Raw genomic sequence first — 6,000 nt, 5'->3', positions numbered from 1 at the left:
GTTCTTTGATGCAGTTTAAAATGATGCTTTATTTACATGGTGATCTCCAAAGACTGCTGTTAAATTTGCTGGAAACTGCTCCCTGGAGGTGAATGTCAACATCGTGGGACCTCAGATGTTCATTTGTGTTCTTGTACATAGAGAGGCATTTCCAAAAATACTATAACAGAGATTGGATTCCAGACAAGCACAAAACCTGTCCAACTCCAGGTGATTCCAAGTCAGACATGCCCATCTTCTCCTAGTTGCCCCCAGAAATGCCCGACGCTCCCACATGCTTTTATCTGTGTGGTTTACTTCGTCAGCATCCATGCTGACGTTAGTCAGTTAATCACACTCTCGCATTCCGAAGGACACTGCAGGATCAAACCAGGGAGAGAGTGTCAGGCTGGCCCACTTTTCTCAGGTCCCAAGAGGAGAAAAACATATTTTGAGAAGACAGATTTCCTTCCTTTCCTTTGCCTAAGATAGATATTGGGTTGGCCAAAAGGTTTTGGGTTTTTCAGTAACATTTTGGCCAACCCAATATCTTGCTGAAGATAGACTGTGAATTAAGAGTATGGAGATTCTTGAATTGCCATGTTCGCTTTTTAAAACTATTCCTTTGCCACCTTTATTTATTCAACCAGGGTAATGGGCTGTGGGGAGGGGAAGAAGATGCTGACTCTTGTGTTTATTGTAGTTGGATTATATTAGATTTGTCCTTTTACTCTAGTTTGTAAACACATTTATATACTGAACTGTCATTTTACATATTTGTAATCCCTGCCAAATTTGCTTAATCTAAGAATGTGATAACCAAGAACTTTATAGTGAAATCCAACACTCTAATGAAAACTTTGAGTAGAAATAGGGTCAGGAAGGGCAATTATTATTCCAATTTTCCATAACATTAACATTAGTCTGTAGTATTGCATTTCTCAGATTGTGTTTCTTTTATGTCCCCCCCCACAATTTAACTTAAGTGAAATTAAATCAATAATGTGTTTCATTGACTGTACATTGCATTGTTTGTTTTGTAGACTGGAGATCAAACATGGAAACTGACTTTCACAGTGATCTATGTCATTCATTTTTACAAGTTCTCTCTAAATAATTCTACTGCAGTGACAGCATCTTGCTCGTGAAATTCTAGGTTTAAGAGGAAGCAGATATTCGCCACATTTCTTAAGCAGGTGCCTGTGTCTCCTAAGGTGCTGTTTCTCAAACACCAGTCACTTAGATACAATTTCACAAGTTTATTTACCACATCAGAAAACCATCTTCCCTGTTACTTGACACTTTTCAAAAGGAAATCTTGTATTGGCATCTTAAATGGAAAATTGGTATCATTTGACATAAATAAAAACACGAAATATTTATATGTAAGCCTGAGTTCATAAAAAAGATCACTTTTTATAAATAAAAATAATTAAACATACTTAACATAGCTATTGGGTTTTACAAAATGAAAACTTAGATATTTCCCAAGTGAGAAAAAATGATTTATGAAGAGTTAGTAACAAATATATTTTGAGTAGATGTCATTTACTCTAAGATAAAGGTGAGTTTTTATTTAAGAAAATCAATGTTTTATTTAAGAAAATAAATGTTAAACCATTCTCCAAATACCAACTCATGTGTTTGAAAAAAATCACAATTATTTTACCACTACTTCTCATTAATTTCTCATTAGTTTACAAAGAAAATTAAGAAAGTAACTATTTTTAAAAAATACTTTTGTTTCCAAAAGACTTCTAGAGCAATGGAGTGTTCTTTTGCTGTGTTAAACTATTTCATGTCTTGAAAGAGAGCATACAAGGTCTATTTTTTTACTTACTACTGCCACCTGGCTTGAGAAAATATTCGTGGAGCTCAAATTTGAAATGTTTTATATGACTTTCTTTAAAATTGAGATTGCAGTATCCTGCTCTTACCGTAACTGACAATTTTTAACCGTCACGTTAAATCTTCAGCATAACTCACATTTGACCCATTAATGAGGGAAGCTCCCAAAAAGCAAAGAAAAACCGCCCAGGCTTTTAACCTTGAGAGTCCTCCCCGCCCTGCAGCTGGAATCAGCCCAGGGTGGAGAACAGGAGGGGGAGGGGCGCCTTCCAACAGAGCCAGGTGTGAGGCTGTTTGTGCGGAAGCCTCATTCCTTTGGGGGCTCACCCAGCAGGTGGCAGGAGGAACCTACAGGAATGAGCCCCGTGGGGGACCTGGGCTTAGCAGAATTTTGTTTTGAGGAGGTATTGTGAATACCAAACCTAGAGGAAACATCCCCGTCTGCGTCTAAGGAGCTGGCCCCATCACCAGTATACATACGGCAACACATTCTGGGGCAGAAGAGAATTGTTTCTTCCCTTTTTTGTTTGTTTGTTTGTTTGCGGTACGCGGGCCTCTCACTGTTGTGGCCTCTCCCGTTGTGGCGCACAGGCTCCGGACGCGCAGGCTCAGCGGCCATGGCTCACGGGCCCAGCCGCTCCGCGGCACGTGGGATCCTCCCGGACCGGGGCACGAGCCCGTGTCCCCTGCATCGGCAGGCGGACTCTCAACCACTGCGCCACCAGGGAAGCCCTGTTTCTTCCCTTTTTGATATAGCTTATCTAAACTGCGAGTACAAGCGATTACTTGAAAAAGCTGGTTAAGCCAGTGTGTCAGTTAGACATTCTTCTGGCTGCAAAGAAGTGCTAATATTTATGGAGCTTTTCACGTGTTGGGCACTGTTCTGAGTGCTTCATGTGACCGTCAGTGATAAGGCAACCAAGGCACAGAGAGATTAGGTAAGTTGTCTGAGGTCCCAGTCACGGAGGCTGGATCCAGAGCCTGCAGTCTTAACTGCTGGGCTCACTTCTCCTGTTACAGAAGGGTCTCATCCAGGACAGACTTTTTGCCAGTATCACTAGGGGAACATGGGCTCTGCCCGCTAGATGAGCCGCATCTTCACGGGATGACCGAGATCACCACTGTGTTTGCGGGTGCATTTCCCGCAGCGCCCCAAAGTAGTCATCAATTAGCTCCTAGGTGAGTTCAGCGGGAACTCCCAGTTGAACATTCTTCGAATACGTGTGAAATTAAAAAATAGACATTCATGACCTTTTGCATGTTCCTTATGCTGTGGGAAATAGCATTTTAAAGTGTTCCAAACGTTTTTCCCTACCTCGGATCCGGCTTATACTTGGCATAGGGCTCGAGTGTTGGCCCTCGGGGGTAGTGTGCGTGGAGGAGGCCCCGCCCCCGCGAGGAAGAAGCCGGTGCTTCCAGCCCTGCCCTGCTGCTGCTCTCCTTGGAGGTTTCCAGAGCTTTCACATCCATTAGCTCATTTAATCCTCCCAAAAGCTTGTTACGTGGCTATGATAAAAATTTACCAAGACTCAGAAATTCTATTATTGATCCAATTTCACATGGAATTGAACATTTTTTCAAAATCCATGCTTTTGTTCATGCGGCCTTCAGGAGCTCTTGCCTATGAGAAAGAAAAAAGTGTTACGTCTTCTCCCAGAATATCCTCAGCCTGTAGCTTCTAATTTTCTTGAAAGGTTTAAATTACATGCTATAATTATAGTGATGTTTGAATCTTGAAAACAAGGGCTAATACTGTCATATAAAAATAGAAATTATATTTTCCTCAGCTGTTACAATTTACTTATGAGTGGATTAAGTTATAAGATCAAATGGATTGATTTCATGTTATTTTTAAATTAAGACTTTACTTTTTGAGCAGATTTTGGGTTTACAGAAGAAAAGGAGCCCCTAGTATGGAGAATTCCCAAGTCCCTGTCACCTCCACCCCCAGTTTTCCTTGTTTTTAACATCTTGCATTAATGTGGTACATTTGTTACAATTTCGTTTTATTTTAATGAATGGGCTGGATTTTCTTTGTAGTTCTGTAAAATTTATTTTAATTTTTAAGCCACGAAATTAATTGTTATATCCATAGTAGAAGGCATTGCTCTGTTCATTTTTATCATTACTTTCAGGGCAAATCTGAATGCAGGAGAGGTTCTAGAATGATGGATTACTTTTGTTAAAGAACTACCTTCTGCTGGTAAGTGCAAGGCTTTTCATTATGCAACATAAGGATCACTTACTCAATTTTCAATTTAGCTAAAAAAAAAAAAATCTGTGCATGACTTTTGCATGGAAAACAGGGTGCACCATAACACAGGTGTTCTGTGAAAACGGCCAGTACTGTCTCGGGAAGGATGAGCTAATACTGAACACGTATGAGGTGCCGAGTGCTTGGCTCTCTGCTCATGCAGGCCTCCTTGGAGCCCTGCCAAGCCAGTGTCTTCAGGAGTGAATTTCTAAGCTGTTAGAGCAGGTAACTGGCTGAGCACGATGTCTACCCACAAAACCATGCCAAGCACTGAGGGTTCTGACCAAGGCCGATCTTTACATTTCAAGCTTTCGGGAAGAGGGACCATCTCATAAATTCTCTGTGACAGTCAGATTTAAAATGCGCCCCATTCTGAGGCAGGGAGATCTGCCTTTCGGTGTCCAGCACTCTGGGCTCAGCCGTCCTAACTGTCGGACAGCGGGCTGTGCTGTCGACGTTTTCCTGCCTTCTGTCTCTCTCTGGTCTGACTGAGTTGGCTACTCTGTCACATGTGTTTTCAGGAAACCCCGTGGCCTCATTTTACCTTTCCTAGAAGCAGTAAGGTAAAACCACATTGGGACACATCTTCACAAAGAAGAGGCCTGGTGATGTTGGAAACGCTTGGGGGGGTATTTGTTCAAATTTACTACTGTCTTCTGTAAATGCAGCCCTGACAGCACAGGTTGTTGAGTCTCAAAGCCCAGGTCACTCAATGTGACCATAAATTAACGAGGTACTTAAACAGGCAGGAAAATGAGAATACTGCAATTGAAGAGAGAGTGTACAGAAAATACTCTAGATGACAAAAGACAAAACTCAAAAGGTGTTTAGGCCTCTAGCTTTTTTTTTTTTTAAGTATTTTTAATTCTAATTGAACCTCTTGATAAAATTTCCAAATTGTAGATAATATTGAAGAAATGCTCATGAACATCTTGGATGAGAAAAGAAAATTTTATCTTTTTTGCAAAAGCTGACTACTAGTGAAGTCTTAAGTGTAAAACAAATATGATATATGAATAATGGTTGGAGGATTTTGTTTAATTTCATTAAATATAGACTGTTTCTGTAGACTCAGAAGAGTGTATTTTAAGTTCCGGTTCTTTTTAACAGTCTGTGACTCTTTGCAAACGGTTTAATTTTCTTGAGTCTTCTCTTTGTTTCCTCAATTGAGAAAGGGAAATTCATTCAGTAACAGAGCATTTTGCTGGGCACTGAAAATACAAAGTTGAATAAGACTTGGTCTTCTCCTCAAGGACCTTTGGTGAAACAGGAGGCATGTAAACAAATGAGATGATGAGATATTTAAAGTAGGTAGATGCGAAACTAAGATATCCACAAAAATGATGAAGTGCCGAGATGTAACCTTAACAGGAAATATGCAAATATCATGTGAGAACTTTAAAACACTTCTAAAATCAACATTAGACTTGGACAAATAGAAAGACATCCATTATCCTCGCTTTGGACAAATGAACATCATAAGGATGACAATTTTCCTTACGTTATACATATATATATATATTATTAATATAATTTAACACAGTCCCACTGAAAAAATAGTAAGTCTTTTTTCTGGAGATGGTTAAGTTGATTCTTAAGTTCCACATGAAAATAAACCAAAAGAACAGCCAGGGAAACCTGCAAAAAAAAAAAAAAAGTGAGAAGAATTGCTTAACTTGCTACATTTAAAAAATACCATAAAGTCTTGTAATCTGATCAGTGTGGAAAAATGAGCAGACAAGTCTTTCCTGTATTTTCAATTTTTTCAACTCACTAAGCTTTAGATCTACCTTCAGTTCAATGATTCTCTTTTTGCTATGTCTAAATTACTGTTAAATCCACTTATTGTTTTTGATTTTTCAACTCCAATTTTTTTTCATTTCTCTCCTGTAGTGTCAATTTTCTGCTGAAATTCTCCA

Source organism: Delphinapterus leucas, chromosome 13 (assembly GCF_059928025.1).
Source record: "Delphinapterus leucas isolate spDelLeu-1000000601 "Yukka" chromosome 13, BTC_Dleu_Yukka2, whole genome shotgun sequence".
Classification (NCBI taxonomy): domain Eukaryota; kingdom Metazoa; phylum Chordata; class Mammalia; order Artiodactyla; family Monodontidae; genus Delphinapterus; species Delphinapterus leucas.
The sequence above is the reverse complement of the archived record's forward strand: the minus strand, read 5'-3'. Positions refer to the sequence as shown.